We start from the raw sequence: 12,014 nt of genomic DNA on the forward strand, positions 1-12,014 counted from the left end.
TGAACTTTTGGTTGGGTACTCTGCCTAGTCTCTTTCTAAGCCAGTCCAAATTGATCTTCTTAAAGTGTAAATCGGACCATATCACCCAATTTATTCAATCAACTCCACTGGTTCCCTATTACCCCCAGGATATAATCCCCTATTTGGCATTCTGAGCCCTTCAGAACCAGATCTTCTACCTCTTTTTTCTACCTCTTTTTTCTGGGTTTCTTATACTTTACTTATCTCTACGTATTCTATAATCAATCCAGTAACCTTGGACTTGTATTAATCCCCAGACTCAATGGCACTTTCATTGACTATCTCTCTTGCCTGGAATTCTCTCACTCCTCTTATCTGCCTTCTCACATCCCTTGTTTCCTTCAACTCCTAGTTAAAAGTTTACCCTTTATAAGAAGCCTTTTCTGATCCCCCCTCCCCCTCCCCAATGCTTCTGTAATCCCTCTTAATTCTTAATCCCCCTTCTTTCTGTTCATTATATCATTTTTTGTGTGTGTGTGTATATATATATGTGTGTGTGTGTGTGTGTGTGTGTGTGTGTGTGTGTGTGTGTGTGTGTGTTCTTTGTTTTTATGTCTTCCCATTAGACTGTGAGCTCGTTGAGGGCAGGAACTGTCTTTTGCTTTTCTTGAGATTTCTAGCATTTCTCTCAGTATGTGGGTATATATGTATTTAATAAATGTTTATTTACCTTCCTAAGGAAGAACTCTTAATTTGTTTGTCCTTCATGTGGGCTGACCAGATTAAAACAGAATAGGGGTACAACCATGCTTGGTCAGCACTCTGTATTTCTAGAAGCTTTTTTCATGTCACATTAATGTTTCATATTGAGTTTATGATCACCTAAAAAAAAAACCCCAGTTAAAAAAAATGAAAATTGTAGTTAAGCCAGACCTCCTCTCACCCTGTACTAGTGCAATTGATTTTTTAAGGCTAAATCCAGGACCTTACATTTATTCCTTTTAAATTTCATAGTGTTTCAGCCTGCCAAGATATTTCTGAATATTGATTCTGTCATTCAAAGTATTAGCTCTTCCTCTCAGTTTTGTGTAAACTACCAATTTAAAAATAGTATTTTATACATGTTCATAAAAGTCTTTGATAAAACAGCAGTATAGAAGAAAAAGCAGGGGCCCAGGAGTTAGAACATCTCAGCTGTAGTCCTGGAGTCTTCATTTACAAAAGTCTGTTTCTTCATCTGTAAAATCAGATAATATCTTTGTGAAAATCAAATGAAATAACATTTCAAAAAGCATGCTGTATAACTGAAGCCAAAGACAGATTTTGGTGGCATTCTACTGAGAATATGGGTAAAGTGGTCCAACCATCCAAGATTTCCTAATTTATTATTCAAACCACATTTTGCCGTTGTCCACAGATTTCATAAGAGATTTTGTCAAGCTCTCTTAAAACCAGCGTTTGTGTCTAGTATTTTCCTTAATTTACCCATTTTGGTTATCCTATCAAGAAAGGAAATGAGGTTCGTTTGATATGATTTTAGTGAACCCATGCTAGCTCCTAAGTGATTGCCTCTTTTGAAGTTGACAAAGAAAAAAAAATCTAATGATATATTCTAGTTTTGCTAAAGATCGAAATCTAGCTTTTATCAGTTTGTAGTTTACAGAATGTATCTTTTTTCTCTTTTGAAATCTGGGTGCTCACCTCAATCCAGACTCAAAGTACTCCTTTGAAACCAGCACAGAAAAGGTTTGGTGACTTTTCATTGTCCTTGTTACTGCTCGGGTTGTCAGCATGGGATGGAGTCGGGCCTGGATCAGGAAATAGCCCTGGCTCCACGGGGCTGCGGAACTTCACCAGATTGAGGGTGGGGCGCCAGGCCCGGGGGGAAGAGACTGGAAGGAGATCGAAGAGGGAGAGTTGATTTTTGCAAACTCAGTGAGATCTCGCCCGAGAGCTCGTGTGTGTGTGTGTGTGTGTGTGTGTGTGTGTGTGTGTGTGTGTGTGTGTGTGTGTGTTTGAACGCGCGCTCTGGCCGCTATCCCGCCCTGGTGCAGGACCACAGGGTCCTGCATCTCCTTCCCGGGCTCCGCGGTCTCCAAGCAGTGACCTTTCTGGCACCGAGGACAAAAGACTACTGGAGGAGGAGGCGGGGGCAGATAATAGAAGTAGACAGCGTGCTAGGGCCACAGCGGCGTGGCGCCTTTAAGAAAGTGAGGCGGCGAACTCCCAGCTCCGCCGGCTCTCTTTCCCTGGGCCTGTGCCAGGAACCGCCGGGTGCAAAACGGGAAGCGCCGTATAGTGATGTGCTGCCAGGCGAAGGTAAAGCAAGGCGGGTCGCGGGGCAGTAAAGCGCTGCTGCTGTTTGGCAAGCACTTCCCAGAGTGTCTCGTGTGGTCATTTTCGTTCTTTATTTATTGCCAGACTGGATTTCGGGGGCAGGGCGGAGGGGACTTTCTGGGATGTTCTGGGGCCTCTGGGTCTCCACCTCGGGCCCAGTATGCGGGCACATGCGGAGTTCTCTGCAAAACCGAGTTTCCGCCAGGTACTCGAAGTTTCTTCGGAGATTCCTGCCCTCCCCTTCTCGAGTTTCCAGTCCTGGAGACGGGGGTAGGGGCTCCTCGGTTCAGGAAAGCCACCGAAAAGGGGGCTGGGGGAAAGGCGGGGGGCTGGGATAGTGGAAGGGGGGAGGGAGTTAGCGAGATGCAATGGCCGCAATCGAGCACGACACACAGATAGCCGTTGCCTCTTTCTTTCTGGCCACATCTCTCCCCTCGCCCCCCACGGGATTTCTCTGCGGAGTAGAGGGCTCTTCCCTGCTTCTTTCCTCACATCCTCCACATTTCTCTCGGAAGGGGTAGCGCAAAAAGGGAGCTGCAATTCCTCTCCAACATACACGGAGAGATCATATGACGGCCACTCGGGGGCTAAAGCAAGGCGCACCCCTCCCCCCCTGCCCTGCCCCGCACCTCCCTTAAAAGAAAAATGAATTAAGAAGGAATAACCTTGTGCCGCGAACTCAGCGATGTCTCTCTTCCTTCCCGGCTCCCCTCCCCCCAGCTAACCCCCCATCAGAAAGCACAAGAAGAAATGGCGTAGAGGTGGAAAAGAGATTAGATTTCGCTTCTCTCTCATCAATTTTCTGTTTAATGTCACCGGGCCCCATTGTGGGAGAGGGAAGCACGTCACCCATGCCATAAATTTGTGGTTATGGAGCGCCTGGCCGCCTCCCCGCTCTAATGGAATGGGATTTACTCAGCACTAGCAGGTAGCGAACGCAGGAGCCGCAGCCTCGAGAGGGTTGGAATAAAAATAAAATAAAATCTCACATCTCGATTAAAAAAAAGTTATCTTTTTAAACCTCCGAATTCCCGGCTCGAGAGGAGATTCAGAGCAACTCCCACTTTTCTTGGGGGAGGGGGTGGATCCTCCTTTCAGGACAAGTCTTCGAGGTGTTTCGTGCTGTGCAACAGCAGCCCCCACCCCCGCCCCGAGCCCGGATTCGGTCCGGAGAGGTCCTCTCCCCCGGGAGATTCCGCCAGGACCTCGATCCGCTGAGTGGACCGCCGATCCCGGTAGGTGGCTTTGATTTGGATCGGGGCGGCTTGGCGTTTCTTCTTTCGTTCTCTGCCGCGTGGCCTCTCCTGCGATGTAGGGGGTTTTCCTTACGGAGGTGGGGAGGGGAGGTCCCCCCTCCGGGCTTTCTACCCCTCCACTGCCATGAGTGTTTGTCCTTTCCGAGCCCTTCTTCCCCGAATATCGCACGCGGCCTCTTTATTCCCCACCGCTGGGAAGGTGGAACGTGGTAGAGCCCGGAGCAGCGTTTCAGTCTCTGCTTTAAGCATCTCCACCCGGTTCTGGGTCCCCAGCCGCTGCTAGCCCCCAGCGGGCTCACTGCAGGCTCGCTCATCCGGAACCTCCCTTTAACTTTTCTCAAACCCTTTTCACCAAATCGTGTCTTTTCCAGAAAAAAAAAAAAAAAAAGAAAGAAAGAAAGAAAGAAAGAAAGAAAAAGCAAACCCTCCATCTTCTCCCCCCCCCCTTTCCTGCTCTTCTGCACCCCACCCTCCGATCTCGCTTCTGAAATATTTTTTACAGCCCAGCCCAGGGACTCTCTCCATCCTTCGGGATTAGATGGTTTTATTCTCAGAGTTTTTCTTTTAACTAAACATGTTTTCTCACATACACCATAGGATTTATATACACACACATATAATAACTGCCTCATTTGTGCCTGTGGTTATTTTTTATTTGTTTGGGGCTTTTGTCCTAACTCAAAAATCTTTTTCATGTACTATAAAAGCTATTAAGATTTGTAAAAGAATGGATAACACATACACATATATGCACATATATATTCAGCTGCTGCATCCCAGGGGATGGGGAAGTCCTCCGGATTGCGCCTGGGCATCAGGAAGGCTTTGGGAATTCGTTCCTTGATCTGGTAAAGATTCTCCATCTTTGCATTTCTCACATTTTATATACTAATAACAATAAAGACAAAAATGCAGAGTGGATAGACCTAGGAAGCTAATTTCTTCTCTGCAGCTTGCCTCTTAGTTAGGGCCTAGGACTTAAGGGAAGCTTTAAAGTAATCTAGACTGGCGGTTGGATGCATTTTCCTTCTATTTTAAACAGAAAATTTTGCTCCCAAGGAGCCGCAGGCAGACCTTACAGGTTCCTCGGTTCCAACGCAATTTGGACCAGCGTCTCGACCTCAGTCGAGAAACAAAACCAACCAGCAGCGAGGGAAACTGAGAACCTTGGTTCGCATCTTTTTCTTACTGCGGCCAAGCCACGCCATCGTCCCCCCGCCCCCGCCCCAGAATCGGGAGGGGGAAGGCTATGAGGAAATATCCCTTTGGGGGGAGTTTTCCCGCCGAAGGTAGATCTCTGTTCTCCTACCCCTATAGCCTGAAAAGAATTGCATTCATTTGGCAGCAAAGCTTGGAGAGTTAGTTGATTGGGAAGCACATTTGCACTACTGAGGGAGAACATTCTTTAAATGATTTTGAAGGTTCGGACTTGGCGATTTGCAATGGGTTACCCTTTGCTAGCCCCAGGTTTCAGCTCAGGAGAGAAACAGGAGATTTGCACTTAAGAGGCTCCAGTGGTCGCGCCAGCTCTGGCCCTGTTTTCTCTCACGGAGGTGCGGGAAGGGGGACGAAAACAAGCTGCCGGAGGGAGGGGAAGAGGGAGGAGAAGGTAGTGGAGTGAGGGGTCCCCGCCAGCCCATTCTCCCGGAGTAAAAGAAAGGGCTCTAAAATACATACGCAGCTATTTCGCTGGTTCCGGAATTTACTGCTTGTACTGCTCTCCTCCTTCCCCTGGAGGAGGGTAGAAAACGTAAAAAGGAGGTTCGGAGATGAAGCGGGTTTGTGACTTAGCTGCTTTTGTGCAAGCCCGTTACCCTGGCTTCGGCTTTAGTTCTTAAAAGGAGAGAGAGGGCATTCTGCTCCATTCCACTCCCCTCCCTGACCCCTGGTCTCCAGGAGTTCAAAGGGCAGTGAACAGTTTGAGCTTCGGGGAAATTGGGACGTGAGAAGGAAAGAAAATCCTCCCAAAGCGGGACTGGCTCCGCGTCTAGAAGTCTGATGTAAGAAAGGAGCGGGTGTGTGCGCGCGCGCGCGTGTGTCAGTGTGTGTGCACGTGTGTGTGAGAGAGTGTGGTGAGTGTGTGTGCGCGCGCCGCCTGGAGCTCCACAGCCCGGGACGCAGCGCGATCCCGGGCTTGGCCTGGAAGCCCTCGCGCTGGTGCTAACTGGGCCCCCGGGGGTGGCTGCTCCCGCCCTCGCCCCGATACTTCTCACATCCCCCGCTGGAGCCGGAACCCACAAGGCTTCTGAGCTTCGCAGCGTGGCGGGGGTGGAAGATGCAGGGTCGGCGTCTAGGGAGGCAGAATTCGGGGAGTCCGTGGGCGGGTGACGATTTTACAGAAAGGGAAAGACGAAGTGTGTGTGTGTGTGTGTGTGTGTGTGTGTGTGTGTGTGTGTGTGTGTGTGTGTGTGTGTGTGTGTGTGTGTGTGTGTGTGTGTGTGTGTTGGCAGAGATAAGGAGCATGCTCGGCATGTGTTCGCTCGTGTGTCATATTTTGTGTATCAGAATCAAAAGTAAGGAACTCGCGGTGGACTTCTCTTTTTCTGGCACGGAGCGCCTGCGGTCTCTCCTCTCCGCCCCCACCCCCTCAGCCTTATTCCCCCAGCTTTGCCCTCTAAGGTCGGGGTTGGCGAAGAGGCTGGGTCAGGTTGGGGAAAGACTGCGGCCAGGCTGGCTCCTCACAGTGGGGGATCCCGAGGGGGAGGGAGCTTCCCCAGTCCTTGGAAAAGGCGGGGGGTGGGGGGGGCGATACGATGGAGCAGGAGGGGGGAAAAGTTTGCAGTGAGCTCTTCCATATCCTGGCGGAAAGGAGAGAAGGAAATGATGGGAGAGAGTGATATCTGACATTTTCCCTTGCTGCATTTCTCTTCCCTTCTCTGAGAAATTGAGTCGTCTTTTCCCCTTCACCTGAGAGTTGGGATTAACAAAACTGGGGTGGGGGCCGATAAGGGGGTAGCAATACCAAGCAGATATTTGGAGGCACTGGGAAATGCTTTCTTTCTTTTCCTTCCTCCCTCCCTCCCTCTCTCCTCTCTCCCTTCCTTCCTTCCTTCCTTCCTTCCTTCCTTCCTTCCTTCCTCCCTTCCTTCCTCCTTCCTTCCTTCCTCCTTCCTTCCTTCCTTCCTTCCTTCCTTCCTTCCTTCCTTCCTTCCTTCCTTCCTTCCTTCCTCCTTCCTTCTCCTTCCTTCCTTCCTTCCTTCCTTCCTTCCTTCCTTCCTTCCTTCCTTCCTTCCTTCCTCCTTCCTTCTCCTTCCTTCCTTCCTTCCTTCCTTCCTTCCTTCCTTCCTTCCTTCCTTCCTCCTTCCTTCTCCTTCCTTCCTTCCTTCCTTCCTTCCTTCCTTCCTTCCTTCCTTCCTTCCTTCCTCCTTCCTTCCTCCTTCCTTCTCCTTCCTTCCTTCCTTCCTTCCTTCCTTCCTTCCTTCCTTCCTTCCTTCCTTCCTTCCTTCCTTCCTTCCTCCTTCCTTCTCCTTCCTTCCTTCCTTCCTTCCTTCCTTCCTTCCTTCCTTCCTTCCTTCCTTCCTTCCTTCCTTCCTTCCTTCCTTCCTTCCTTCCTTCCTTCCTTCTCTTTTATGGATCAGGATTCCTTGCTGTGAGTTTTGTGTCACAATGACATTATGCAAAGAGAGAATGTAACAGCAACTAAGTACAACTTTCTCCTATCAGTTCTGGTATGGCCCTATTTAAAAAGAAAGGATCAGGCCTGAAGACCACTAGAAAAAAAAAAAAAATAGAGAGCCATAACTCTACCAGGAATTGTCTCTTTCCTAGCCAGTGATCAGTCAAGTAGGTACCTGAACCCCTTAGGTGTGATATCAGAGAATCCTGGGATTATTTTGGTCCCCAAAGTCTACCCTTCCTACCCATCCACGCCCTTTCCTAATTCCAGACATAGGCTGATAGCGATACATAGTCTTAGAAAGGAGTGAAGCCTGCTTTCTGCTCACCTCTAGTGTGGTTCTTTAACAGGGGATGAGCTTTACTAGGAAATTCAGGGAATGCCATGGAAGGACTGAGACTTCTCTCACTGGTGTCTTTGCCTAAGAATAGTTTTCTGCCGGTAGCTAACTGTCCCATTTCCTTATTTCTGTAACTGAAAAGATATGAAAGTCATTCCCTTCCTCCTTTCCCCGTCAAGGGCACCCAAGTGTAGTCAATCAATAGAATGTTTACAAAGTTCGCCTTCCTATTACCTATAAGAATTTCTACTAGTAATTATTCACCACTCTTCCCTCCCACCATTTCATCAAGGAAATTAGGGATAAGTTATTGTTTTTCTCTTGGAATCCACACTGATAAAGTGCTTTAATTTTGCTCTCAGGGGAAGGGGGTTAAGAAGGAATAGACTATGATTTTACAGGTACAGGAACCTACAAGTGTGGAAATTCCTTGTATTGTATACAGTCAGCAATTCTTAAGAATAAACGATTATCATGTTTTACATATACATATCAGAGACCAACTTGAACTCAGGTCTTTCCAATCCTCTTGATGTCACACTCCCTATTAATAAAGAGTGCATGTGTATACATAGCAATTAAACCCCCCCCCAACAACAATTGTACTTTGATTTCATTGGCTTCTGCTGAAGAACTTTTTTCTGCTGATGCAGGTCATCTTTAATCTTAGAGAGTTTCCTGGGAGCTCTGAGAGGTAGTAACCTTGTCCAGGGTCACACAACCTGTATGTAAAAGGGACAGGTTTGAACTCTATTCTTTATGATTAGGAGGACAACTTTCTACTTAACTATTCTAGCAGAGTGTGTGTATTCCCCCAAATATATTTTATATACTGAATCTCATCTGGATCCACAGGGAAGAGAAAAACATATATGTGTCACATGTGTGTGCCAGGCAATGTGCTTATAAGTGCTTTACAAATATCTCCACATCTACATGTCCCTTCAAAAAATACTTTTGCAGCTTTTAAGACTATTTATTGATCTCTTGCCCACCTCTAATGTCATCTTAGCAGATTCCACAGAGGACTGAGCCTTCTAAATTGGAGTAGGGACCAGCCCCTGAGGTTGTGGAAGAGTATATGTTGAGGGCCAGGGGAGTGGAGTTATATCTGCCAGGACCAAGCATTGATTTCTTCTTTCCATTAGTGACCTCATTTGGATTGTACAAATTTGGATTGTACAATCTTCTTCCTCTTCCCCTTGGGGAGAAAGGGGAAATTTAACTGAGGGCAGTGGTTAGAATTGGAATGGAAGGTACAGCTTTGAGGGAATGAAGGTAGGAGGGGTGTTCTATACCACCCGATTTTAATTTCTAGAATCCTCAGCAATTTGGATTCTGAAAATCTCTTTTCTTAGTATCTTCCCTCTTACCCTAATGGTTCTGTTAGTCTCCCTATGGTCCCTTTTCTTCCCTTTAATAACAACAATAACAATCATAATGACCCTAATTTTGGTGGGGGGGGGGCGAGTTAGTGTGGTGCTGGAATAGATTTGTCTGTTTATTAAAATCACTTGAATTTAATCCAGATGGGTTTTCTCATTGATAACCTCCCACAACAAGCATACTGAATTATGTTGTCCCTGTGAATACACTGGGATGGATTTAGCTACAAATTAGGACCCCACATTTAACAAAGCATTTATTCACTGAGCTGGGGAGGTAAAGAAAGCAGACTCCTGATCTGGTTGGCACGAACTAACAATAAAAATTAAAACTATGCATCATCCTTAGGGGGAAAAAGGAGAAAATATACTTATCTGACTCCAAGCCTTTATCTCAAGGCTATTCCTACAACTCCACCCCACTTCACAATGTCTGAATCTTCTGTTTACACACCTTACTATGTATGCACAGTTGTGTCTGCATTTATGTGTATAACCTACAAAAGCATATCATATATAAATGTGTGTACAGGTCATGGGATGAATCTCAATGCTTTTTCTGTCCTTCATTCTTAGCCGAGATCCCTTGCTTCCAAGAGAAATGGAGCTTTTGACTCTGGGAAACCAATGCAGTGCTCTGGGGGTTGTATTAGGAGTCTGGGATATAAAGTAGAGCAGAAAACCAAGTTCTAAGGTTAGAACTAAAGGAAGGGCTAGTATGTGTCCTCTGTGTGTCTGTATATATGTGGGTTGGTATCCTTTTGGACAGATACAAAGTCCCTTGGGGCCCTGTAGTTATATTTATTTTTATTCTGTTCCTTGATTCTATATTCCTTCCTATTCTGTTGCCAGCAAGTTCCCTTCCATTTCAGCTCTGAACTCAAATCTTGAACAAGATAGGGAACTACTTCGGGAGAAGCTCCCATTTCTGACAGACTTCGGGGAAGAGGTCTATAGAGGCAGGCCTTAAGCCCTCTGCCTAAGGGCCTATCTTACCCTGGCAAGTAATGAAAGAATGGAGCTTCAGGCTTGAATCTATATGGAGTTGGATTGTTCATTAGAGCAACTGGAAGCTGAGATGTTTCCCTGGGGCAATTTTTGAAAGGGACAGTTTCTCTTTTGCTTTGGCCTGTCGTAGCCTGCTACCTCAGGGGCAGGCAAGGGTCAAAGGTCACACTCTCCCTTCAGGGGCTCCTACTGATGGCATAGCTGAGATTTTTACCCCCTTCTCCTCTGTTTTGGATAAACATGCTGAAACAGAACTTAAACTATGCTGAGAACCCCCCCCCCAACACATACATATATCTACAACTGGATAAGAAAGAACTGGATTTGGAAAGAACCCTAGGAATTTACTGGGGACTTTTCACCTCTACTCTTATAGGTGTGTCCTAAGGGAGAACCACCTTAGATTCTTGAGGCTGTTCCTGGGAAGCACACGAAAGCACAAACCTATCAAGCCTCATCCTACGTACCACATTCCCCTCCACCCCTCAAACCTCTAGCTATCTGAGAAAACAACATCATCACTCACTGGTGTTCTCTACTCTCTTTGAGCATAGTCTACCCAGGCCTAAGAGCCTATCGTTTTGGCAATGCTACAGGGTATATATACATCTGAGAAAAGATGGTCTGATGCATTATCGGAGACCTCGGCCTACAGTACACCCATTCTTACTACCCTGGTGAAAAGAATAATATAATAGAAATGTATTCTAGGCATCAGCTAGTTCAATGAGGGTCTCTTCCTTACAGACTCAGTTTGCTGTTAATTTCTAGTAGTGTCAGCTGCAAAAGGCCCTAGAACATGTGGGAGTGGGGGAAACACTGCTAAAGATTAAATTCTGGGGATAGAAATTCTGTGGGTTGTCATTGGACATTAATTCAGGGTCCTATTTGTTTTCATTTTTATTTCTTTGCTTTTGCCCTATTTATCTTGAAATAATACAGACTTTCGGAATTATTTCTGGGAAAATTGTCCCTGATGGTTTCAGAAGAGTTTGGGGGACCTGTGCTTCTCTTATCCGGGTCTAAGGCCACAAGAAGTGGCTGCTCTATCTCCTTCCTTGGATCTTTGCCTGACCAGTCAAAGCCCAAACCACAAGTCAAGTGTGTATATAGTGTGTGTAGGGGGTGGGGGGTTTGGGGGAGGGAGTTTCTTCTCCCTTACCTTTACCTTACTCCCTTCAAATTTGGGGTCATTTAATGCTTGTTGATTGGAGGCACTCCCAGGTGGCTATGGAAGAGATTAGCGGAAAGGCCTGCAATGGCTTCTTTCTCTCCTTCCTGGCCTTCGCTAGGAAGAATTGAGTCATTTTTCGTAGTCAAGAAATTGTTTCTAATTTGCTCTTTGACTAATGGCTCTCAGAACAATAGAGAGGCACCAACAATCGCATTAGTCAAAGACACCCAACATACAATTACCCAAGCGTAGATTTGCATCTATCCGGCTCTATTAGGCGCTTATTTAGTGCACTGGGTTAATTCACAATTTTGTGTAACTCACAGGACACCCCCTCCCCCCAACCACCCTTAGAGGTTGGTTTTGTCGGATATTATTAACATCGTGTTCACTAATGGGATGGAGCTTGCTTGTGTGGCTAGGCGCACCCGGGGACTATAGGGACTCGGAAAGACTCTCAGACTCGAGTGGAATGGATCTTACTACTCTCTAGGACTCGATCTCCACTTTCCTTTCCTACTGGGAATTCCATTCTCCCGTTCTATCCCTTCTCCTACTTCTATCCTCCGCCCCCGCCCGCAACAAGCCCTCTGAAGTCTTTCCCCTGCCCCTCCCCCCCTGCGGGTCCCTCCAGAGTGGGAAGATGCTGGTGGCCGGGGCTCAGGTTCGAGGCGAAGCTCCCCGCGTGCACCACCCAGACAGGGTGGAGAGGGAAGTTGGAAGCTATGTGTGTATGCCGGGAGTCGGGGAGAGGTGCGGACAGGGGTGAATGCAGACAGAAGGTGGAGAACACTGTGCTACCCTGCGGATTCCGTAGGAGGATGCATCCTGGGCCCACACAGAGCTCGGGCGTCCGTCGAACTCGACTCTAGGTGGGACACTGTGGGTGGCTAAGGGGTCTGGGACTCATGAGCTCGTGTGCACATGGAAAGGTGCG

The 12,014-nt window shown here is 47.2% G+C and overlaps 1 protein-coding gene and 1 long non-coding RNA gene across 2 annotated transcripts in view; one reads left to right on the plus strand and one right to left on the minus strand.

The window, feature by feature from the left end:
• Window positions 1-770: 770 nt before the first annotated feature.
• On the minus strand, window positions 771-2,085 carry LOC141538694 (uncharacterized). Its single transcript, XR_012481104.1, has 2 exons — window positions 1,663-2,085; window positions 771-1,198 (listed from the first exon to the last, which is right to left on the minus strand). It is a non-coding gene; the product is annotated as an uncharacterized LOC141538694 (long non-coding RNA).
• A 563-nt stretch (window positions 2,086-2,648) lies between these two features.
• BAHCC1 (BAH domain and coiled-coil containing 1) overlaps window positions 2,649-12,014 on the plus strand; it is a 172,669-nt gene continuing 163,303 nt past the window's right edge. The window contains exon 1 of the mRNA XM_074260396.1: window positions 2,649-3,533. The gene's annotated coding sequence lies outside the window, so the exon portion shown is untranslated. The remainder of the gene's footprint in view (window positions 3,534-12,014) is intronic.

Source organism: Sminthopsis crassicaudata, chromosome 4 (assembly GCF_048593235.1).
Source record: "Sminthopsis crassicaudata isolate SCR6 chromosome 4, ASM4859323v1, whole genome shotgun sequence".
Taxonomy (NCBI): Eukaryota; Metazoa; Chordata; class Mammalia; order Dasyuromorphia; family Dasyuridae; genus Sminthopsis; species Sminthopsis crassicaudata.